This window comes from Bufo gargarizans, chromosome 2 (genome assembly GCF_014858855.1).
Source record: "Bufo gargarizans isolate SCDJY-AF-19 chromosome 2, ASM1485885v1, whole genome shotgun sequence".
Lineage (NCBI taxonomy): Eukaryota > Metazoa > Chordata > Amphibia > Anura > Bufonidae > Bufo > Bufo gargarizans.
The window spans coordinates 219,309,518-219,335,889 of NC_058081.1; the positions used below are offsets into that span (position 1 = coordinate 219,309,518).

The 26,372-nt window shown below is 43.4% G+C and overlaps 1 protein-coding gene across 2 annotated transcripts in view; it reads left to right on the forward strand.

Moving 5' to 3' along the window:
- FBH1 (F-box DNA helicase 1) overlaps positions 1-26,372 on the forward strand; it is a 97,900-nt gene that overhangs the window by 48,837 nt on the left and 22,691 nt on the right. The window lies entirely within an intron of this gene.

Here is a 26,372-nt window from a genome sequence, read left to right on the forward strand (position 1 = left end):
TCTCCCCCGCTCCCCACTACACTTTACCATGACTGCCAGGACTTTAGCGTCCCGGCAGCCATGGTAACCATTCAGAAAAAGCTAAACGTCGGATCCGGCAATGCGCCAAAACGATGTTTAGCTTAAGGCCGGATCCGGATTAATGCCTTTCAATGGGCATTAATTCCGGATCCGGCCTTGCGGCAAGTGTTCAGGATTTTTGGCCGGAGCAAAAAGCGCAGCATGCTGCTGTATTTTCTCCGGCCAAAAACCGTTCCGTTCCGGAACTGAAGACATCCTGATGCATCCTGAACGGATTTCACTCCATTCAGAATGCATTAGGATAAAACTGATCAGGATTCTTCCGGCATAGAGCCCCGACGACGGAACTCTATGCCGGAAGACAAGAACGCAAGTGTGAAAGAGCCCTAACTTATTTCTTATTTCTGCTCAAATTGTCCTTATGATTGTTTTAGGGCGTGTTGCCCTACTTTGTTTACATTTATTATCCTTTGCTTGCAATAAACAAAGATTTGAAAGAAAGATTTCCACACAAGTCCTAAAAGTAGATAAAGATAACCAAAGCTAAACATGCGGCCATTTTAGCCAGTTTCTCCTTTCAAAATAGCTTTATCTCTGTTATATTGGTGGGTGAACTGCTTGTTTCAGGTCTTTCCACAACATTTCTATTGGATTAAGGTCAGGACTTGGCCATTTAAAAGCTTTAACTTTATTCCTCTTTAACTGACTTCGGGTCCATTCAGACATCCATAGTGTTTTGCGGTCTTAGAATAGGACATGCTCTATTTTTTTCCGGAGCCGTGGACCGGAGGTTCGGGGCCACGGACAGCACACTGTGTGCTTTTTTTTTCGCATCTTTTCCGGCCTCATGGAAAATGAATGGGTCCGCACCCTTTCCGCATAATTGCGGAACGGATCCGGACCCATTCAACGGATGTCTGAATGGACCCTTACTGTGCTTATGGTCGTTGTCTTGCAGCAGGAGATGTGTTCTCTTGAAATTCAGCTCACAGACAGATCTAAACCATGATACCCAAGTTCCACATCAAAAATGCAAAGGAGCCGCACATATGAAAATCTCTTCCATATTAAATATTGAACACCATAAATACAAAATTGCACAGTCTAAGGATATATATACAAACCGGATTCCCAAAAAGTTAGGACACTATACAAATCGTGAATAAAAACTGAATGCACTGATGTGGAGGTGCCAACTTCTAATATTTTATTCAGAATAGAACATAAATCACGGAACAAAAGTTTAAACTGAGAAAATGTACCATTTTAAGGGAAAAATATGTTGAATCAGAATTTCATGGTGTCAACAAATCCCCAAAAAGTTGGGACAAGGCCATTTTCACCACTGTGTGGCATCTCCCCTTCTTCTTACAACACTCAACAGACATCTGAGGACAGAGGAGACCAGTTTCTCAAGTTTAGAAATAGGAATGCTCTCCCATTCTTGTCTAATACAGGCCTCTAACTGTTCAATCGTCTTGGGCCTTCTTTGTTGCACCTTCCTCTTTATGATGCGCCAAATGTTCTCTATAGGTGAAAGATCTGGACTGCAGACTGGCCATTTCAGTCCCTGGATCCTTCTCCTACGCAGCCATGATGTTGTGATTGATGCAGAATGTGGTCTGGCATTATCTTGTTGAAAAATGCAGGGTCTTCCCTGAAAGAGATGACGTCTGGATGGGAGCATATGTTGTTCTAGAACCTGAATATATTTTTCTGCATTGATGGTGCCTTTCCAGACATGCAAGCTGCCCATGCCACACGCACTCATGCAACCCCATACCATCAGAGATGCAGGCTTCTGAACTAAGCGTTGATAACAACTTGGGTTGTCCTTGTCCTCTTTGGTCCGGATGACATGGCGTCCCAGATTTCCAAAAAGAACTTCAAATCGTGACTCGTCTGACCACAGAAGAGTCTTCCATTTTGCCACACTCCATTTTAAATGATCCCTGACCCAGTGAAAATGCCTGAGCTTGTGGATCTTGCTTAGAAATGGCTTCTTCTTTGCACTGTAGAGTTTCAGCTGGCAATGGCGGATGGCACGGTGGATTGTGTTCACTGACAATGGTTTCTGGAAGTATTCCTGAGCCCATTCTGTGATTTCCTTTACAGTAGCATTCCTGTTTGTGGTGCAGTGTCGTTTAAAGGCCCGGAGATCATCCAGTATGGTTTTACGGCCTTGACCCTTACGCACAGAGATTGTTCCAGATTCTCTGAATCTTCGGATGATGTTATGCACAGTTGATGATGATAGATGCAAAGTCTTTGCAATTTTTCGCTGGGTAACACCTTTCTGATATTGCTCCACTATCTTTCTGCGCAACATTGTGGGAATTGGTGATCCTCTACCCATCTTGGCTTCTGAGAGACACTGCCACTCTGAGAAGCTCTTTTTATACCCAATCATGTTGCCAATTGACCTAATTAGTCTTTCACTAGTCGTTAATTGGTCTTCCAGCTCTTCGTTATGCTCAAATTTACTTTTTCCAGACTCTTATTTCTACTTGTCTCAACTTTTTGGGGATTTGTTCACACCGTGAAAATTTGAATCAATGCATTTTTCCTTTAAAATGATACATTTACTCGGATTAAACGTTTGATCTGTCATCTACGTTCTATTACAAATAAAATATTGACATTTGCCATCTCCACATCATTGCATTCAGTTTTTATTCACAATTTGTTTAGTGTCCAAACTTTTTTGGAATCCGGTTCAATGGGATGGGATGACAACCAGTGGCGTCGCCAGAGGGGGCCACGGCCCCCCCTATATCATGCTGTGCCCCCCCAACTAAAATCCCCCCCCCCTCCCCAAGTGAGCCGCCGCCGGGCACAGGGAGATGAGCGCTTCCATTGCGCTCATCTCCTTAGTAATCTGCCTGTGCCAGCGGCGGTGCAGGGAAGGGAGAGGCGTGTCCCTTCCCCTTTCTCTGATAGCCTGAGCCATACAGCGTGGGACACAGGCCAGAAGAGGCCTGCATCGCATCGCTGACACTGAGGTAAGTTTTTTTTTTTGTTTTTTTTTTTACAATAGTGATCCTGGCACATTGGCACATTGGGGGGGGGGGGGGACTTACTTAATACTGGCACATAATAAGGGGGAACTTACTTAATACTGGCACATGATGGGGGGGACTTACTTAATACTGGCACATGATGGGGGGACTTACTTAATACTGGCACATGATGGGAGGGCTTACTTAATACTGGCACATGATGGGGGGGACTTACTTAATACTGGCACATGATGGGGGGCTTATTACTGGCATGTAATGGGGGCTTATTACTGGCACGTAATGGGGGGCTTATTACTGGCACGTAATGGGGGGCTTATTACTGGCACGTAATGGCGGGGCTTATTACTGGCACGTAATGGGGGGCTTATTACTGGCACGTAATGGGGGGTCTTATTACTGGCACGTAATGAGGGGTCTTATTACTGGCACGTAATGAGGGGTCTTATTACTGGCACGTAATGGGGGGTCTTATTACTGGCACGTAATGGGGGGTCTTATTACTGGCACGTAATGGGGGGTCTTATTACTGGCACGTAATGGGGGGCTTATTACTGGCACGTAATGGGGGGGCTTATTACTGGCACGTAATGGGGGGGCTTATTACTGGCACGTAATGGGGGGTCTTATTACTGGCACGTAATGGGGGGTCTTATTACTGGCACGTAATGGGGGGTCTTATTACTGGCACGTAATGGGGGGTCTTATTACTGGCACGTAATGGGGGGTCTTATTACTGGCACATTATTGGTGGGCACTATAGGGGCATCTACTGAGGCCACAAAGAAGGGGTGTTTTATATGGGGGGCTCCGTACAGTAGCATTTTATACTGGGACACATCATGGTGGGTACTATGGGGAAGGGGGGAGAGGAGTACTATGGAGTCATCTACGGGGGCACTAAGAAGGGGTAATTTATACTTGCAAATTATAGGGGACACTGAGGGCATCTACTGGGGCATTTTATACTGGTACATTATGGGGGGCACTAGGAGGAAGGGGGAGAGGATTATGGGGGACATTAGCTAAACTGGGGGCATAAGGGGGTATTTTTTGCATTGTCACATTATAAGGAGAATTATTTCTACTGGGGGGGCATTATGGTGGGTTTAATTACCCCCCCATGGTATGACCCCCTAGTAGCAGCACCAGCCTCTCCCTGCTCTGCTATCCCTCTGCCCCTTGTCCAAATCCTTATTATGAAATCTTTCTCATTAGGATAAAACACAACATCAGCTCCGCCGAGCCCCCGGCCAAAGTGTGGAAGTGGCGTCCGAGACCCCCAAGGGCCAAGCCAAGTAACTGTAAGTGTTCATGTGAAATATTTTTATGTTATACACACATAGCCTACACTGTGCCCCACAATATACAGTATACCGCTACACTGTGCCCCACAATATACAGTATACCGCTACACTGTGCCCCACAATATACAGTATACCGCTACACTGTGCCCCACAATATACAGTATACCGCTACACTGTGCCCCACAATATACAGTATACCGCTACACCGCGTAGTCTGTTCTATAAGCACCCTTGTTCTGTGGCTGCGGACAGAAAATCTGGAAGTGCCCCTTCCGAGTCCAGGCTCTGGATCCGCCACTGGTCTGAACCGCTCCCAGGAGTGTACATTTCTTCTATACTGTAATCCGTATCTGACCTGCAGAAATCAGTATTCGCTCGGTAACAACTAACAGGCAGTACCTGTAGGCTGTTGCCTGGCCCTGTTACCAAAGCTAGCTGAGTGGTGTAAGGTTAAGGTACTAGTAGAGATGAGCGGCCGCTTAATCCTGATTTAAAGTTAAAGTTACTGCAGGATATGGATTACAGTTTAGAAATGTCAAATGTACACTCCTGTGAGAGGCGGGGAGGGAGATCTGTGGATGACACTGTTATGGAGGGGGAAATGGGGATGACACTGTCATGGGGTGGATCTGTGGATGACACTTAAGATGCTATACACGGTTTGTGGCATCCACAGATCTCCCCCCCCCCCCCCCCCCCCATAGCAGTGTCATCCACACATCCCCCTCTCTATAAAAGTGTCATCCACAGACAGCTGGAATTTTCTTCCCTGTTGCGGTTTTAGGTATTGGGTAAAGTATCGCAGCATTTCTAAGTGTACTTGTGTAAATGTATCGTTGTTATAGCTGCCCCCCCCTACTTTTTTCCTGGCCCCCAGTGTGCCCCCCCAAAATTTGAAAGCTAGAGACGCTACTGATGACAACCGGTTCATCATAAAGAACCGGTTGTCATCCCATTGACTGAAAACCCCAAACAATAATTTCAGTTTCAAATTATCTGCTAATCCTAAACCCTCATTCACACATCAGTGTTTTGGTCAGTGATTTCCATCAGTGATTTTTGAGTAGGGACGAGCAAACTTGCGTTTTCAAGTTCGGCGTACAAAGTTCACGTTATCTAAGAATTCCGTTATGGATTCCGCTACCACGGACCATAACTTCTGGTCCGTGGTAGCAGAATCCATAACGGAATTCTTAGATAACCCGAACCTTGTACGCCGAACTTGAAAACTCAAGTTCGCTCAACACAAATATTAAGCCAAAACCAGGATTGGAGCCTCCACAGACATAAGGTATAATGGAAAGATCTGCACCTGTTCTGTGTTTAGAGCCGCACCTGGTTTTGACTCAAAAATCACTGATGGAAATTGCTGTGAATGGAGGCATTACTCTGTTTCCACTTCAGAGGTAATTTCGCCTAGGGATAAGCATCTGAGTAATCTTGGTCAGGCTGCTTTCCATGGACTAATCTTTCCAGGCTGCTTTTCCAGCAAATCCTGTCCCTATACACATTAGATTGCCAGTTGATAAAAATCGTCTGGTTTTACTTACATTTATGTAACTTGCAAGTGTTTGTTACGCTGGCCATACAAGGGTCAGGAATAGGGTTGAGCGAACCCGAACTGTAAAGTTCGGGTTCGTACCGATCTTTAGGTTTTTTGGACCTGAACCCGAACATTTCTGTAAACATAGAAACATAGAATGTGTCGGCAGATAAGAACCATTTGGCCCATCTAGTCTGCCCAATATATCTAAATCCTATGAATAGTCCCTGGCCCTTATAGGAAGGATAGCCTTATGCCTATCCCATGCATGCTTAAACTCCTTCACTGTATTTGCAGCTACCACTTCTGCAGGAAGGCTATTCCATGCATCCACTACTCTCTCAGTAAAGTAATACTTCCTGATATTACTTTTAAACCTTTGCCCCTCTAATTTAAAACTGTGTCCTCTTGTGGTAGTTTTTCTTCTTTTAAATATGCTCTCCTCCGTTACCGAGTTGATTCCCTTTATGTATTTAAAAGTTTCTATCATATCCCCTATGTCTCTTCTTTCTTCCAAGCTATACATATTAAGGTCTTTTAACCTTTCCTGGTAAGTTTTATCCTGCAATCCATGTACCAGTTTAGTAGCTCTTCTCTGAACTCTCTCTAGAGTATCTATATCCTTCTGGAGATATGGCCTCCAGTACTGCGCACAATACTCCAAGTGAGGTCTCACCAGTGTTCTGTACAGCGGCATAAGCTCTTCACTCTTTCTACTGCTTATACCTCTCCCTATACATCCAAGCATTCTGCTGGCATTTCGTGCTGCTCTATTACATTGTCTTCCCACCTTTAAGTCTTCTGAAATATAAATAATTACTCCTAAATCCCTTTCCTCAGATACTGAGGTCAGGACTGTGTCAAATATTCTATATTCTGCCCTTGGGTTTTTACGCCCCAGGTGCATTATCTTGCACTTATCCACATTAAATTTCAGTTGCCAGAGTTCTGACCATTCTAGTTTTCCTAAATCCTTTTCCATTTGGCGTTTCCCTCCAGGAACATCAACCCTGTTACATATCTTTGTGTCATCAGCAAAAAGACAAACCTTACCATCGAGGCCTTTTGCAATATCACTTATGAAGATATTAAACAAAATTGGTCCCAGTACAGATCCCTGTGGAATCCCACTGGTAACATGACCTTGTTTTGAATGTTCTCCATTGACTACAACCCTCTGTTGTCTGTCACTCAGCCACTGCCTAATCCACTCAACAATATGGGAGTCCATGCTCAATGACTGCAGTTTATTGATAAGTCTTCTATGTGGGACAGTGTCAAAAGCCTTACTAAAATCTAGATATGCAATGTCTACTGCACCTCCACCGTCTATTATTTTAGTCACCCAGTCAAAAAAATCTATAAGATTTGTTTGACATGATCTCCCTGAAGTAAACCCATGTTGTTTTTCATCTTGCAATCCATGGGATTTTAGATGTTCCACAATCCTATCCTTTTTTTTTGTCAAATCTTTATTTAGATTTTTTCAATGCTCAGACATATCAATGTCATGACATTTGTAGAAGATACAAACAACAATAAAGTGAACATAAAAATAATAATATCAATACTCCATCTCTTGAATTTTCACACTTGGTCAAGTATTAATTCTTACATGTGCTGTTACGTTCATTCCCTAACAAAAAGACTGACACAATCCGTGGTTTCATAACGCGATCTTCTTTAGCAACCCACAATGTCCCTTCTTTAATAGCTGCAGCCAGCCCGTCTTTCGAACCTCAACCAAAAATTCTATGCCTCTAGATACTGGACTGAGGACTCTCCTAACTAAGTGTGATATGAACCTTAATGGGTACATATTGGTCATCTCTCCTTGTTACTAGCCAAACTTTTTAAACATTCGGTCTTGTGGTGAACTCCGTATACCATTCAGACCATTTGTCCCAAGCTAGTAAAAATCTATCATGGGACAATGTCTCCCAACTCGTGAGCTCTTCCAGCTGATAAATCTCTTGTACTTTAAACACCCACTCCTTCAGGCTCGGGATCTGTTTGGATAGCCAATATTTCGGTACTAGAAGCTTTGCTGCAGCTATCAATAGCGCCGGCAATGAGTTATTGGTCAGCTTGTAATGGCTATCTGGCAAGTTGAGTAGTACTACTTGTGGTGTAAGAGGTGTTGATATCCTACATATCTTCTGGATTTCCTTTGATATCAAGTTCCAATATCTAGAGATTTGTGGGCATGTCCACCATATATGGTACATGGTGCCTTCAGCCCCTCCACATCTCCAACAATCAGCAGGTACTTCGGGTGAAATAGAGTGTAACTTATCTGGCGTTTTGTACCACCTCGTTATTATCTTAAAGGCATTTTCCTGGATCTTAATGCACCTGGAGTAACCATGTGAGTGTGCCAATACTCTCCTAACTGTGCCCTCGTCCATTGATTGCCCGATCTCGGTTTCCCATTTTAAAACAAACGGAGGTCTGAGATCTGCTCCTATCTCCAGTATTTTATCATATATACGTGAGACAGTACCCTTCACACCTGTCAATTGATTGCATAACGTATCATACCATACCAGGAAGGGACATAATTGCTCGTAGTGCACACCAAGTACTGAGAGCATATTTTGTTAAATTGTAAGTATTGTGTCGAGGCCCATGGAATGCGCTTGAACCTGTCTTTTAGACTGTGAATAGATGGGACCTTTCTGTTTTCTAAAACATCACCAACCGCTACATCTCCCATAGCTGCCCATATACCCATATCGTCCTGAAAATCTGCCTGCAACAGATAGGGGAGATAACTGATAGGCGTGAAAGGTGATAATTTCTTAGAGGGATGTATATGTCCCGATAGCTTATACCAGGTATCATAAACTCCTCTTAGAGAACTGGGTATTTTATCTCTACTGGAAGGCTTTCTACTCATGTCCCATAATAGGGCTAAATTCCTCTGTCCTAATATCTTCCTAGCAATTTGGCATCCTAGTTTAGTAACTCTGGTATTTGCCAATTCTGAGTGTAATCTCAATTGAATTGCTCCATAATATCCCCTAAGATCAGGTAACCCAAACCCTCCTTTGTGTTTTGGCAGAGTTAGTCTCTTATATGCTAATCTGGGCTTAGTCTGATTCCACACAAAATTGGAAAAGGTCTTTTTTACCTGATTCAGATAGCACATTGGCAAAGGCACTGGCACCGTCTGCATCAGGTATAAAAATTTAGGAAGTATGTACGTTTTCAACACGTTTTTCCTTCCCAACCATGTCAAGAAGGGGATTTTCAGCTCACTTAACTGAGTTTTAATATCTTTTAGTAGCTTAGGATAGTTTTGTAAAAATAGCTGATCAGGATCTTTAGTTATACAGACTCCTAAATAACTTATATTATCTTCTTGCCATTGGAAAGGGTATTTGTTTTTAAGGTGGGCTATAGTTGTTCGGGTAGTGTTGATCCCCAATGCAACACACTTAGATAAGTTGATTTTAAAATTGGACAAATCTCCAAATTCATCTAGCTGTCTTAGTAAAGCTGGGAACGCTTCTAAAGGTTTGGTGAGCAGAAAGAGCATATCGTCCGCGAATGCTGCCACTTTGTGAATCTGTGGGCCTATCTTGAGTCCCTGAATTCCATCATCCTGTCTAATGGCCTGCATGAGGGTCTCTAAACATAAAATAAACAGGGTTGGTGATAAAGGGCAGCCTTGACGGGTTCCGTTCTTAATTTCAAAGTGGGAAGTAAGGTTACCATTTACCCTTATCCTAGCCGTGGGTGTGGAGTACAGAGACAGCACAGCGGTCACAAACTGAGCGGGAAAGCCAAACCTCAGCAAGGTGGCTTCCATAAACTCCCAGTCCACCCTATCAAAAGCCTTTTCGGCATCAGTACTCAGGAACGTGAGCCCTTCTCCTCTCGACATAGCATACTGTTGAGCCTGAATCACCCGAAACGTGCTGTCTCTGCACTCCCTCCCACAAACCCCGACTGCTCAGGCGAGATTAGATTTTGGAGCCTGGGAGCGACCCTGTGGGCTAATATTTTGGCCCATATTTTGATATCTGCATTTAGCAGTGATATTGGCCTATAGCTGGCCGGTACCGCCGGGTCTTTACCCGGTTTGGGCAGCACTGTAATATGGGCTTCAAGTGACTGTTTGGGCAAAGGTACTCCACGTAAAAGGGCATTAAAAAGAGATACTAAATGAGGGCCTAGTGTAGGTAAAAATTTCCTATAGTAAGCAACTGTTAAGCCGTCCGGTCCCGGACTTTTTCCTTTAGGAACACTTTTTAAGACTTTCTCTATCTCACCCATAGTTACCGGGGCTGTCAGTGATTCAGTATCCCCTCCTGAAAGTTCCGGAAGGTTGAGATTTTTTAAGTAAACCTTTATCCTATCCCTTCTTGCCTGGCATTCCTCTGTGGATTCGTTTTTCCTTATGTTATATAGTTCATGGTAATATGTTACAAACACCTCTGAAATATCTTCATTTTTTGTAGTCAGTGAACCATCTGTTTTTCTCATTTGTTTAATAAATGCCTGTTCCGTTCTCTTTTTAATCATTGCAGATAAGATTTTACTCCCTCTGTTCCCATGTATATAATGTTTTTGTTTAACCCTTAGATACGCTTTTGCAGACTTAACGTTAAGGAGCGTTTTCAGCTCTTGCCTAAGAGTGACCAGTGATTCAAAATCTTTTACAGCTAGAGATCTTTTGTGTATCCTCTCCATTTGAGAAATTTTCTCCAGCAATTCTGCCAACTTTTTTGTGCGCTCCCTTTTGATATATGATCCTAAGGCAATAAATTCTCCTCTTATTACCGCCTTGTGCGCTTCCCATACATTAGTTGGTGATGTATCTGAGGACGTGTTTATATCAAAATAATCTTTTAGTTTCTTAGTGATACCCTCAACATGCCTTTGTGAGTCCAAAAGCGTGTGGTTTAGTCTCCATGACCACTCCTTCCCTAATACCTCTGGAATCGTAATGGTACTATACACCATTGCGTGATCTGAAGTCGTTATGCTATCTATGTCAGCTGACCTGACTAACGTTAAATATTGTTCTGAGACCAGGAGGTAGTCTAGCCTCTGGTAAGACTTGTGTGGGTTGGAATAGAAGGTATAATCCCTTCTGTCCCCATGAATTGATCTCCACATATCAATTACGTGAAGGTCTCTCAAACGCGTGTTCAGGGATTTAAGCGCTTTGAAGGAGATGGCTGATCTCCGGGATGAGGAATCTAATAAAGGGTTTAACGTTAAGTTAAAATCACCGCCTATTAATAACCATCCAGAGGAGAAAGCGGATATCTCGTCTAAAGTGTCCATCAGCCAACTCACTGTCTTAACATTTGGGGCGTATAAGTTACACAAAGTGAGTTTTGTGTGACCTATCTCACAATTTATCAGTAAAAACCTGCCTTCTGGGTCAATTAATTGGGAGTGCAGAGTGAAAGGTATCCCTCTTTTCAGCCCTATACTAACCCCTTTAGATGCTGATCTGTCTGAACAGGCATGAAACCAGTTGTGAAATGAGGTACTTCCCAAGTTGGGCACATTTCGAGCAGTAAAGTGAGTTTCCTGCAGCATTATTATATCTATAGCTGCTTTCTTGACGATACTGAATATACGGCTTCTTTTAACAGGGCCTATACAACCATGGACATTAAAGGTTGCTACTTTGAGTGTCAGCGGCGCCATCTTTGTGTCATGTTAAGAGCAGCACGTGTGCCGCAAGACCAAGGTGACCAGACTAGGAGATTTAACAATAATACTAAATGGAGTGTAATCCAACATTTAACCATATAGGAACCGTATAAACTGACTGATAACTGCATTATCAGTTTGAATTCCCTCTGGTCGATTTGAGGGGGGGGTGTAATCAATTATCAACAGTACACCCTGATCGGCCTAGATCCCTCTCAGCCCACTAGAGTGGCTACCAATAGCAACTAAGCACCCGTTTATGTTTCAGTAATCCAGTAAAATACTGGGTTGCTTAAGAACCTCTTCTTAAAAACCTACGAGGAACTCTAACCTATCACCAGGTAAAATTTTTGCTTCCAACAGAAGTTATGAGCAACATGGAATAACAATAACATATCATACTACTTTTAGGTATACGGAAAAATTGGCATAGTATTCTATCAGACAACACCTTTCTCCGGTGAAATGGGTATTCAAGTGTCTATTGCTCTATTCACCGTCTTCCTATTTCGTCCTATCTTCTGTTTTGTTTGAGTCCAAGGAGAGACTTTTGGCAGCGGCGGCAGTTCTTCTTCAATGGCCGGCATCCATGATGTAATTTCAACAGGGGTTATATCTGCCATTTCCCAGAACGGTGTCAAATCATCTGGGGTGCGTATTGTGAAGCGACGATTTCCTGCTGAGACCAGGAGGCCAAATGGAAACAGCCACCTATAGGGAATCTTTGCAGAGCGCAGTGTGTCAGTCAGCGGTTTCAATAACCTCCTCTTTTGAAGTGTGGAGGCTGCTAGGTCTTGATAAATTTGCACACTCTTGCCTTGCGCCGAAATCTCCTTCTTTTCTCTTGCCTTTTGTAGGATGTCTTCTGTGTCTCTGTAACTCAACAATCCGCATATAATGTCTCTGGGGTTTTCAGATGACCCTGGTTTGGGTCTAAGTGCCCTGTGCACCCTTTCTACTGTGATGCCCTTAGCTCTATCTGGGCCTAGCAGGTATGTAAAAAGTGAATCCATCACTGCAAGCAGATCTTCACTGCTCTCCGCTTCAGGGAACCCTCTGACTCTTATATTGCGTCTTCTATTTCTATTTTCTTGATCTTCCATTTGAAGCAGTAAACTATTCATGGCTCTGGTATGCGAGCCTAACGAGCTTTTAACCGCAGTATTGAAAGTTATCATAGCTTCCTGTGTTTGCTCCAGCGCTTCCACTCTGTCCCCAATATGGCGGACCTCTGCCTTTATAGTGGATAAATCGGCCGCTATCGGAGCTAATGCCCTTTGCAGAGCACACTCTAAAAAGTCCCTGGTAAGAGCAGTCGGGTCTTCCCCTGCATGCTTCTTGCTCACCTCCGTCAGTGCTTCACACATCGCCGCACCGCCGGCGTCATCTGCTCCTTCTTCCTCCTCTCCTCGTTTCGGCGCCATCTTGCCCGGCCGGGAGCTTGACTGAGGTGCCGTCTTTTGAAAGAATTTATCCATGTCGGACTGCTGTGAAGGGTCCCTTTTTTGTTCTGCTATGGTTCTGATCGATTCTTTGGATTGAATCTTCATTCCGCGGGTCGGGTGGTGCTCAGACTAGTGCTAAGATAGGATCTAGTGGCAGGAGCTCTGGTCTCAAGCTGCCGCCATCGAGCTCGGTCAGGCCACGCCCCCTCCACAATCCTATCCTTTAATAGGGTTTCCATTAATTTGCCTACTATTGATGTCAGACTCACTGGTCTATAGTTGCTCGATTCCTCCCTACTACCTTTCTTGTGAATGGGCACGACATTTGCCAATTTCCAATCTTCCGGGACGACTCCTGTTACTAATGATTGGTTAAATAAATCTGTTAACGGTTTTGCCAGCTCACCACTAAGCTCTTTTAATAATTTTGGGTGTATCTCATCAGGCCCCTGTGACTTATTTGTCTTCACTTTAGACAGCAAACTTAGAACATCTTCCTCTGTAAAGACACACGCATCAAACGATTTATTAGTCATCCTTTCTAGTGGAGGTCCTTCTCCTTCTTTTTCTTTTGTAAAAACTGAACTGAAGTATTCATTAAGGCAGTCCGCTAGCCCTTTATTCTCTTCTACATACCTTCCATCCTTTGTTTTTAATTTAGTTATTCCTTGTTTTAATTTCCTTTTTTCATTTATATATCTGAAGAATGTCTTATCCCCTTTTTTCATAGATTGAGCTAGTTTTTCTTCTGTCTGAGCTTTAGAAGTTCTTATAACTTGCTTGGCCTCTTTCTGCCTAATCTTGTAGATTTCCTTATCTTCATTGCTCTGTTTTTTTTTTTATAATTACAAAATGCTAGCTTTTTATTTTTAATGATTTGGGCCACTTCTGCTGAGTACCACAGTGGTCTCTTCCTTTTTTTGCTTTTACTGACAAGTCTAATGCAATTTTCTGTTGCCTTCAATAATGCACCTTTTAAGTAGTCCCATTTCTCCTGGACTCCATGTAATCCGTTCCAGTCTGATAAGGACTCATTTATGACTAATTTCATTTTTGAAAAGTCTGTTTTTCTAAAATCTAAAACTTTTGTTTTTGTGTGGTGGGACTCTTTCACAGTTCTTATATTAAACCACAGTCACTGGTGATCACTAGATCCCAAGGTTTCGCCTACAATGACATCATATACCGAATCCCCATTTGTGAATATCAAATCCAAAATGGCCTCCCTCCGGGTTGGCTCCTCAACCATTTGTTGTAGGGATAACCCCAGTAGGGAATTTAGAATATCTGTACTCCTGGTAGAACTTGCTATTTTGGTTTTCCAGTTTATATCTGGAAGATTGAAATCTCCCATAATGATAACTTCTCCTTTCATTGTCATTTTAGCTATTTCTTCAACTAGTAGATCATCTAGTTCTTTAACTTGATCAGGTGGTCTATATATCACACACGAGTTACTGCATGATTAGCAAACTGCAACGTAACCCAAACTGACTCTATGTTGGCCTCACCAACTTGTATTAGGTTAGATTTAATGCTATCTTTCACATACAGGGCCACTCCTCCTCCTTTCTTGCCTTCTCTGTCTCTTCTGTATAAAGAGTACCCTGGTATGGTTATGTCCCAGTCATTTCTTTCATTAAACCATGTCTCCGTAACAGCCACTAAATCTACATTCTCAGATGCCATTATTGACCCAAGTTCATTGATTTTTTTTTTACCTAAACTGCGAGCATTTGTAGACAGGACTCTGAGCTTATCATTTCTTAACCTCTGTGCTTCTGACCTGTTCTGGCATTGTTTCGGGGGGCAATTGGACTCTTTTATTTTCACTCTTTTGCCCCCCCTTCCTAGTTTAAATACTCTTTCGCAAATTCTTGGAGTTGTTCACTAAGTACATTTGTTCCTTTGAGAGAAAGATGCAAACCATCTTTTTTGTACAGTTCCATTCTATTCCAAGTAGAGCTATCATGAGAAACAAAGCCAAATCCTTGCTCTTGACACCATTTACCAAGCCATATGTTGAACTCCTTTATGCGCCTCTGCCTATCATTCTGAACATTATGCACAGGCAGAACTTCAGAAAATGAAATGGTGGATGCAAAATCCTGTACGTCATTACCAAGTGTGATAAAAGATTTTTTCACCTCTGACACTTCATTGCAAGCCAGGTCATTTGTCCCTAGATGGACAAGAACATCCACGTCCCCTTCCTGCTTTGCTTGCTTAACAATATTAATAATACGTCTTCTATCTCTTCTAGCAGTAGCCCCAGGGAGACATCTCACAAAACCATTTTCTTTAAGCTCCACACTTCTTATGATTGAATCACCCAGCAACAGCTGCTTCCTTTGAGACTTCACTTTATCTTTTTTGTCCTTGGCTGCAGTCTTGCATACATTAGACATAGGAGTCGATGGTTTCTCACCCTCTGTGCTTGAGTCCATATCCATGTTGTCCCTACATTCTGAGAGTTTGGGTTCGGTGTTCGGCGCTTTCTGAAAGGCTGCACAGCAGCTAATCAACAAGCGTCATACTACTTGCCCCAAGAAGCTATCACAGCCATGCCTACTAATGGCATGGCTGTGATTGGCCAGAGAAGCATGTGACACATCCTCTATATAAGCTTGAGTCACGTAGCGCTGCACGTCACTCTGCTGTTACAAGTGTAGGGAGAGGATGCTGCTGGACTTGTGATTTCAGGGAGAGAATCTAACTCAGCGATCTACCTAGAAATAGTTGTGTGGGTGCAGGGCACAATCGTTTTACCCTGCCCTGAGGCCATTGACATAAAAAAAATAACTTTTATAATTCTGTTAGTTAGGTGGGTGGAGGCGGCCATTTTATGCAAGCTCAGTGCACCAGCACTGCATCTCTGAGCTTTTGGGACATTGCAAATCACCATTTTTTTGGGCAATCTACAACATCTGTATGTATTAGTCAGTGTGCAATTTAAGCTAGAAATACACCCATCATTTTCTGTGGTTTGAAAAACTGTATTTTCAGGCCTTGCAGCATCAGCACGTGTAAAAGTACAGGCTTATATACTGCTGTCAAATTCAGTTGATAAACAAACACTCGTTTGGGCACAAAAAAATTAGTTGGCAGCCTTTGATGCTGATGTCATTGTGAGATACACCCTTAATACATTTGGGTTACATTCCGAGATTTTAAATACCGCCATTTGGTGCACCAATATTGAATTCAGGCCTACACTGGTTCAGGCCGTGTGAGATACCCCCTCTACATACAGGGATTTGAATCAGACATTAGAAATACAGCCATTTTGGGCAAAGAAATATTGAATTCAGGCCTACAGTGGTTCAGACCGTGTGAGATACTCCCTCCTACATACAGGGGTTTGAATCAGGCATTTTAAATACAGCCATTTTATTCAAAGATATATTTACTTCAGGCCTACAGTGGTTCAGGCCCTGTGAGATACTCCCTCTACATACAGGGGTTTGATTTAGGCATTTGAAATATAGTCATTTGAAATACAGCCATTTTGGCAAATAAATATTTACTTCAGGCCTACACTGGTTCAGGCCCTGTGAGATACTCCCTTTACATACTGTTGTTCTATTCTACTATTCAATAAACACCCATTTAGGGCAAGATCCTAAATTTAGAAAAATATGAGGAGAGTGTCAAAAAAGGGACGTGGCCCAGGTCGTGGTGCTGCTGGTGGAGCTCCTGTTGCAGGGAGAGGACGTGGTCGATCTGTGCCAGCTACACGCACACAAGTGAAACCCCTTCCTCAGATGCGAGTAGGCGACAAAACCTGCAGCGGTATACGGTGAGGCCTGAACAAGTACAGGCGATAGTAGATTGGGTTGCTGACAGTGGATCCAGTTCCTTCACATTGTCTCCCACCCAGTCTCCTGCTGAAAGACCACAGTTGGCACCTGCCGATGTCCATCAGTCTTTCACCTCACCCCCTTGCAAATCAGCCAAGCAGTCTGAGCCCCAAGTCATGCAGCAGTCTCTTCTGCTTTATGATCACTGTTAGCAGGGTTTCCCAGGGCCATCCACCTAGCCCTGCCCCAGAAGTAGAAGAGATTAAGTGCACCGATGCCCAACCACTTATCTTTCAAGATGAGTACATCGGAGGACCATCGCAGCACGTCTCGGATGATGACGAAACACAGGTGCCAACTGCTGGGGCTTTCGAAAGTGTGCAGACCAACAAGGAAGGCAGGGGTGAAGACTGGGTGGAAGATGATGTGGAGGACTATGAGATCCTCAACCCCACATGGAATCAAGGTCATGCGACCCCACATGGAATGTAGTTCGGAGGAAGAGGCGGTGGTCGCAAAGAGCCACCAGCACAGCAGAAGAGGGAGCAGGGTGCAAAAGCGGAGCGGCCATCCTCTAGACAGTATGCCTCCTACTGCCCATCGCAGCAAGGGACAGAGCACACCAAAGCCAGCTCCAAGGAGTTCCCTGGAGTGGCAGTTCTTCAGACAATAAGCTGACGACAAGACATGAGTGGTTTGCACGCTGTGCAATCAGAGCCTGAAGCGAGGCATAAACGTTCTCAACCTGAGCACAACCTGCATGACCAGGCATTTAAGTGCAAAGCACGAGCTGCAGTGGAGTAGATGCCTCAAAAACCAAGAAAGGTCTCTGGCTCCTCCTGCTTCCTCTTCTGCTGCAGTCGCGGCCTCTTCATCCACCTCTGGAGTGACAGTGCCACCTGGCACCCCTGCAAACAGAGGATCTGCCAGCAACACCAACACCTGGGTCACCAAGCATCTCCACAATGTCCCACGGGAGCATTCAGCTCTCCATATCCCAAACGCTGCAGAGGAAGTGCCCCCCTACCCACCCGCGATCCCTGGCCCTGAATGCCAACATTTCTGAATTACTGGCCTTTGAAATGCTGTCATTCCGTCTGGTGGAGATGGATAGTTTTAAAGGCCTTATGGCCCACAGTACGTCGTGCCCAGCCGCCACTACTTTTCAAGACGAGCCATCCCTTCTCTGCACAACCAAGTAGGGGACAAAATCAGGTGTACACGGTCAGCGTAACACCTTCACCACCAACTTCGGCACAGCCAGGGGTAAACGACAGCAGGCAGTTTTAAAACGTATCTGTTTGGGGGACAAACCCCACACCGCGCAGGAACTGTGGACGGGCCTTGAACAAAAGACCGATGAGTGGTTTGTGCCAGTCAGTCTCAAGCCCGGCCTGGTGGTGTGCGATAATGGGCGAAATCTTGTAGCAGCTCTGGGACTAGCCGGTTTGACGCACATCCCTTGCCTGGCGCATGTGCTGTATTTGGTGGCAGAGATTCCTTAAAAATTAACCCGACATGTCAAAGCTTCTGCATATAGTGCCGGCCGTCTGTGCCTCATATGCAATGTGCCCACAAGGTGGAACTCCACCTTGCACATGCTGGCCAGACTATGATAGTGGAGTTTCAGCTGCAGCACGCACGGGTGAGTCGCTCGGCGGAACAGCACCACTTCACCACCAATGACTGGGCCTCCATGCGAGACCTGTGTTCCTTGTTCCGCTGGTTCGAGTACTACGCCAACATGGCCAGTGTCGATAACGTTGTTCTCAGTGTTACTATCCCACTTCTATGCCTCCTTGAAAAAACGCTCCTGGCGATGATGGAAGAGGATATGGCACAGGAGGAGGAGGAGGAGGAAGAGGGAGAGGGATTATTTCGTAGGGTTTCCGGACAGTCATTCCCAAGTGGCTCTGAGGGTGGGTTCCTGCACCCACAAACCCAAGGTACACAATTGCCCAGCCAGGGCACAGTTCAGGAGGATGACGAGGTGTAGGATGAGGAGATGGAGGAGAAGGAACCATGTTGACAGCAGGGTGGCACCCAGACCAGCTCATGGCCATCACTGGTGCGTGGATGGGGGGGATACAGAGGACACAGACAATACACCTCCCACAGAGGACAGCTTTTCGTTGCCTTTGGGCAGCCTGGCACACCTGAGCGATTACATGCTGCTGTATCTCCGCAACGACCGTCGAGTTGCCCACATTCTAACTTGTGCTGAGAACTGGGTGGCCATGCTGCTGGATCCCAATTACAAGGACAACGTACCATCCTTAATTCCGTCACTGGAGCGTGATCGTAAGATGCGCGAGTACAAGCGCAAGCTGGTAGACGCTGCTGCTGGTGGCATTCCCACCTGACAGCGGGGGCACAGTGGAAGCACAAGGCAAAGGCAGAGGATGAGGAAGAGGTCGCCAACGCAGCTGGGGCACCGCCAGCACCTCAGAAGGCAGGGTTAGCATGGCCGAAATGTGGAAAAGCTTTGTCAGCATGCCACAACAACCAGCACCACCAGCTGATATGGAACGTCTTAGCAGGAGGCAGCATTTCACCAACATGGTGGAGCAGTATGTGTGCACACGCCTACAGGTACTGAATGACTGGTCTGCCCCCCTTTAACTTCTGGGTCTCCAAATTGGGCACATGGCCTGAGCTTGTCCTTTACGCCTTGGAGGTGCTGGCCTGCCCTGCAGCCAGTGTATTATCTGAACGTGTGTTTAGCATCGCAGGGGGCGTCATCACAGACAAGCGCAGCCGCCTCTCCACAGCCAATGTGGACAAGCTCACGTTCATTAAAATGAACCAGGCATGGATCCCTCAGGACTTGTCCGTACCTTGTGCAGAATAGACATGTATACCGGCACTAAGCAGCCATTGTAATACTGCAGCACAATTGCTCATGTTTGTATTTTGGATATTTCACACTCTTTTTGGAGTGTACCTTCATTTTAACAAATTTAATTAAAACCAAAAACCTGTGTTGGCTATCTTGTCCTCCTCCACCGCCACTTCCAGCTACTCTGCTACGTCCACCTCCACCTCATAAATCCTTTTTTTTTTTTTGTACGTGTTTTATTTTATATCATTTTACTACTTTGTCATTTACATTTTATGGTGAAATTAAATTTTTTGGGGGTGTATAGTACCACTGCTATACCTAGTAGACAGGTTAACCCCTTAAAGGGACTCTGTCACCACTTTCTAACCCCCCCTTTTAAAACTATTGTTCTCTCCATGGCGCCCTTGTGATTACAAAGGTGTTGTTATAAGATAAATCCGCCGTCTCGTTTTGCTAAAAATACCTTTTATCGCGGGATCTTTGAAAAGGAGGAGGGGGCACTGAGCGAGAGCCGGAGGCGGATTTCTTTACATTCAGGCGGCGCTGAAAGGATCAGGGGAGGAGCTGGGCACCAACGGCGGCGGCGGGCGGCAGCTTCAGACCTTCAGAAACGCCCTGGGCACCTTATCCACAAGATTGACAGGTTAGATAAAAGGTATTTTTAGCAAAACAAGACGGCGGATTTATCTTATAACAACACCTTTGTAATCACAAGGGCGCCATGGAGAGAACAATAGTTTTAAAAGGGGGGTTAGAAAGTGGTGACAGAGTCCCTTTAAGGACCCATGACGTACCGGCGGGCGGTGATCGTAACCCGGTGCCTGCTCAAATCATTGAGCAGGCATCTTGGCTAAATGCTCGGGGGAGAGGTCCCCCATGACCCCGCTTCCCCCGTGTCGGCGATCGCCGCAAACCGCAGGTTAATTCAGACCTGCGGTTTGCGGCTTTACCTGCGGTCTGTGGCGGTGCCATCGGGTCCCCATGCGGCTGTAGGGGGGGACCCGATGGCATGGAAGGCAGCGCGATGCCTAAGGAAGGCATCGCGCTGCCTTCCGGTGACGAGCCGCGTTCGTATCGACCGGATCTATAAAAATATCACATGACCTAACCCCTCAGATTAACACCGTAAAAAAATTAAAACTGTGCTAAATAAACCATTTTTTGTTACCTTCCATCACAAAAAGTGTAATAGCAAGCGATCAAAAACTCACACGCACCCCAAAATAGTGCCATTAAAACCGTCATCTCATCCCGCAAAAATCATACCCCACCCAAGGTAATCGCCCAAAAACTGAAAAAATTATGTCTCTCAGACTATGGAAACACTAAAACATGATTTTTTATAATTTTTTTTTTTTTTGCTTCAAAGATGAAATCATTGTGTAAAACTTACATAAATAAATAAAATGTATACATATTGGGTATCGCCGCATCCGTGACAACCTGGTCTATAAAAATATCACATGATCTAACCTGTCAGATGAATGTTGTAAATAACAAAAAATAAAAACGGTGCCAAAACAGCTATTTCTTGTTATCTTGCCTCACAAAAAGTGTAATATAGAGCAACCAAAAATCATATGTACCCTAAACTAGTACCAACAATACTGCCACCCTATCCCGTAGTTTCTAAAATGGAGCCACTTTTTTGGAGTTTCTACTCTAGGGTTGCATCAGGGGGACTTCAAATGGGACATGGTGTCAAAAAAAAAACAGTCCAGCAAAATCTGCCTTCCAAAAACCGTATGGCATTCCTTTCCTTCTGCGCCCTGCCGTGTGCCCGTACAGGTGTTTACGACGACATATGGGGTCTTTCTGTAAACTACAGAATCAGGGCCATAAATATTGAGTTTTGTTTGGCTGTTAACCCTTGCTTTGTTACTGGAAAATATGTATTAAAATAGAAAATTTGCCCAAAAATTTAAATTCCATCTCTATTTGCCAATAACTTGTGGAACACCTAAAGAGTTAACAATGTTTTTAAATCAGTTTTGAATACCTTGAGGGGTGTTGTTTCTTAGATGGGGTCACTTTTACTTTTAGAGTTTCTACTCTAGGGGTGCATCAGGTAGGCTTCAAATGGGACATGGTGTCAAAAAAACCAGTCCAGCAAAATCTGCCTTCCAAAAACCGTATGGTATTCCTTTCCTTCTGCGCCCTGCCGTGTGCCCGTACAGTAGTTTACGACCACATATGGGGTGGTAAACAAAAAAAAAAAATCATTCCCAAAATGATCCAAACGTGTAGTAGACATATGGGGAATGTAAAGTAATAACTATTTTTGGAGGTAGTACTATGTATTATAGAAGTAGAGAAATTGAAACTTGGAAATTTTTCAATTTTTTACAAATTTTTGGTAAATTTAGTATTTTTTTTTTATAAATAAATTTTTTTTTATTTTTACTTCATTTAACCAGTGTCATGAAGTATAATATGTGACGAAAAAACAATCTCAGAATGGCCTGGATAAGTCAAAGCGTTTTAAAGTTATCAGCACTTAACTGGTCAGATTTGCAAAAAATGGCCAAGTCCTTAAAGAGGACCTTTCACTAGTTTAAAAACTAACAACTAACTATATCAGTGGGCAGAGCGGCGCCCAGGGGTCCCTCTGCACTTACTAGTATGTCTGGGCGCCGCTCCGTTCGCCCGGTATAGGCTCCGGTGTCTGCAGCTCCCTCTGTTGTACTGGGCGGAGTTTTTGTAGCAGGGTTGTCCCTTGCTGCAGCGCTGGCCAATCGCAGCGCACAGCTCATAGCCTGGGACTCCCAGACATACTAGTAAGTGCAGGGGGACCCCTGGGCGCCACTCTGCCCACTGATATAGTTAGTTGTTAGTTTTTAAACTAGTGAAAGGTCCTCTTTAAGGTGAAATAGGGCTGAGTCCTTAAGGGGTTAAAATTGTCATTTCCATTTTAGGGTAAAATTCACCAATTTTGGTGTGTGTATAGTACCACTGCTATACCTAGTGGACCGGTAAAAAAATAAAAATAAATTGTCAGTTACATTTTATGATGAAATTCACCAATTTTGGAGTGTAATATACCCCTCCTCTACCTAGTTGTAGTACCACTGCTATACCTAGTGGACCGGTAAAAAAATAAATAAAAATTGTCAATAACATTTTCTACAACTATTCCTACTCACTGTTTTACTATAAGGCATCACCAATTACTTTGCATTTAAAGAGACCAATATTGGGATCATCCAACTATCTATATGAACTGCCTATCGTGATTTTCTTATATATTTAATCTAGTTTTGCATCTTTTTATATCTTTTTTGGACTATATGAATTTTTTATAGACTTTTTTTGATTATATGAATACTTGATTATATGGATTTTTTTACATGGACTATATGAATTATTTTATGGACATACATTTACATATGGACATAAATGAATATTTATCTTCCTCTTATATGGACATAAATTAACATCTTTTTATAAACATAAATCAACATCCTTTATAGGAACTAATATTTATTTATCATTTATTTATTCTCTAAGGAGTGCACACATCCTAACTTTCATTAAAACCATACAGAATAGATCTACAACTATATGTTAATTACCATCTGGTATTTTTAAATTATCTTATCTTTATAACCTAATAAATAATACCCATAGACCCCATTTGCTGCGAGTGCCGTCTATTTATTTATTTATTTATTTATTTCTTTATTTATTCCATTTTTATTCTACTACCTCCGAAGCTCTGGGTTAGCTTCTTCGGACTGAGCACAGCCTCTATTCTGCCACTAGAAGTGAACCACCATAACTGCATATCTCAGTTACATTTTATGGTGAAAGTTAATATATTTTTGGGTGTACAGTACCACTGCTATACCTAGTAGACAGGTTAAACAAAACAAAAAAATTTTCATTTACTTTTTCGGGTGAAATTGACCAATTTTTGGGTGTATAGTACCACTGCTATACCTAGTAGGCCAGTTTAAAAAATAAATTGTCATTTCCATTTTTAGGGTGAAATTCACAAATTTTGGTGTGTATAGTACCACTGCTATACCTAGTGGACCGGTAAAAAAATAAAAATTAACTGTCAGTTACATTTTATGGTGAAATTCACCAATTTTTGGGTGTAACATACCCCTCCTCTACCTAGTTGACAGCTTAATACATTTCAATAATGTTACATTCTTGGGTTGACATTATACAATTTTAGATGTGAATAAACACCTGCTATGCATAGGTGACAGGGAATAAAATTTTATAAATTATTCAGTAATTAATGCGCACCACCTCCTTTCATTCAATGCTTAAACTTTGAAAAGTTGTCACACTTTTATGCTTTAATAATTTCTCCCATATTTCAACTCTAATTTTAAATTTAAAAAAATTAATCCTCCCTTGGATGTGGATTAATTTCTCTTTCTCACGCTCCCTCTCTGGCCTGGAACCCTGATTTCCCGCCACCCGTGATCACCATGATAGGCGCATAAAAGAACATCGAAAGTTGATAGAGCAGATATCAAATTGGATCGTGAACACCACGGGGACGTGCGACCTGGTGGGGCAGTAAGCACGCACATGCCTACACAAACTGACTGACAGGGGTCAGCCCCTGCAACTTCTGCGTCTCCAAATTGGGCACATGGCCTGAGCTTGCCCTTTACCCCTTGGAGGTGCTGACCTGCCCTGCAGCCAGTGTATTGTCTGAACGTGTGTTTAGCACGACTGGAGGGGTTATCACAGGTTATATTTCCAATGTTTTGGGGTGTACCCTAATTTTAAAAATAAAATTTAAAACCAAAAACCAGTGATGGCTACCTCCTCCACCTACACCGCCACATCCACCGCCTCCTCAACCTCCTACTCCATATGGACCTGGTCCTCCTAGATCAAGATTATTATTTTTTATTTTTATGTATTTTATGTTATTTAAAGTCATTTCCCGATTCACATTTGTTTGCAGAGCACTTGCCATGCTCTTAACCACATTTTGACGCCATTTGCAGCCCTCTAGCCCTTTCCATGACATGTTTACAGCCATTTTAGTGCTCAAAAGTTCGGGTCCCCATTGACTTCAATGGGGTTCGGGGTCAAGTTCGGGTCCCGAACTCAAACTTTTTTCCGAAGTTCGGCCGAACCCGTCGAACCTGAACATCCAGGTGTCCGCTCAACTCTAGTCAGGAAGTATTGATATAGCCTAGCACTGAGATCAGTTCACTTTATGCATTTGCTTGCTTAGGACGTCAAGTTCAGAAAATATATCTGACAGAGTTAGCAATGAGTTGTAAGTTACAAATTGCTGTAATATAGTCCTGAAAACCTTTGCAGGTTGTGTATACCATATTAAACAACCAGTTGTGACACTCTCTTGATCTTGTTTAGATTAATGAGGTTATAAAATTATGCATCTTTAACCATTTGAATCAAATCAGAAAGGCAGACAAAAGGAAAGAATAGAGGTGGCTATCACACAGCTCCATTGATTAATCCAAGATTTATGGTATCTGGTCAGATCACGAAGAGCTCACTTTTTTAAAAGCTTCACACTTTTGACCCTTTGCGTCAGATAAAAAATTCATATTTTGTCTGCAGTTATTAGATTATTCTTGTCATGAAATGATATCACTCTGTTACTTTTTGTAATACCGCTGCTTTGTGATGTGGCAGGGGTACAGTATGGAGCCTTTAGGACATGGGACTTGAATGTGATAGAAACCAGAGCGCTCCTTATGCTAGTAGTCAGGGTTTTGAGCATCTTGGAGGCATTTATATGAATGTTGTAAAGCGCACATATGGCAGGTCAGGGCACAGAATTGTCACAGAAATCACACATAAATAACTATTTTTATATATTATCTAACCCCTTCCAGTGTGTTGATAAACCTATTATGATGGTTAGTGATGAGCAAAGTTTTGAAAAAAATTCAATTCAGCAGCTTCGCCGAAGTTCAAGAAATTAGATTCATTATGAATTACTTTGTCACAAATTTCGCTCCATTGTATGGAGCGAGCGCAATGAAGCAGAATGGCTATAGCGCTACCCCCTGTTACTTATCCCCTCAGATGCCATGTTCAACGCTGATCGCAGCGTCTGAGACTCAGATTTAGGTGCTCAGAGGGTTAATCTGGGGTTAAAACCAAAAAACATTATACTCGCCTCATCCACTTGCGGAGAGGCCATCCCCTCCCATCTTGATTGAAGAAAACCCACCAAAGGACCTGCGGCAACAGTGATGACGTAATCACGCTGGCCGCTCACGGTGACGTCCTCACTGATGACGTCTCCGTACGCAGCACGCGTGATCACGTGGTGACGTCTTCACTTTCACCGCAGGTCCTTTGGCGGGGTTTTTTCAGTCAAGATGGAGCGAGTGGCCTCCCTGCGATCAAGTGGATGAGGTGAGTATAAGTTTGTTTTAGTTTTTTGTTTTTTTCAGCCACCATTTTTTTTAAAATTTTTTATAGATTTGTTACCAATTCCGCCTTGTGTTCTTCAATTCGCTCAACACTAATCATAGTTCTTAAATTACATGTTAGAGTGAGATGACATGCAGCAATGATTCCATGGTTTTAGTATCTTGGCTATAAAATGATATTTTGATTTGTTATACCACTACACTTTAAATGGAGCAGTGGTTCTCGCTGTGTTCAAAAAGAGTTAGTACCAGCACCAAGGCTGCAGGGAACAGCTGGTCCCTGGGGGTGCCGGACCCCACTGAGTTATCCTCAGGATATCTCATCAATATCATTA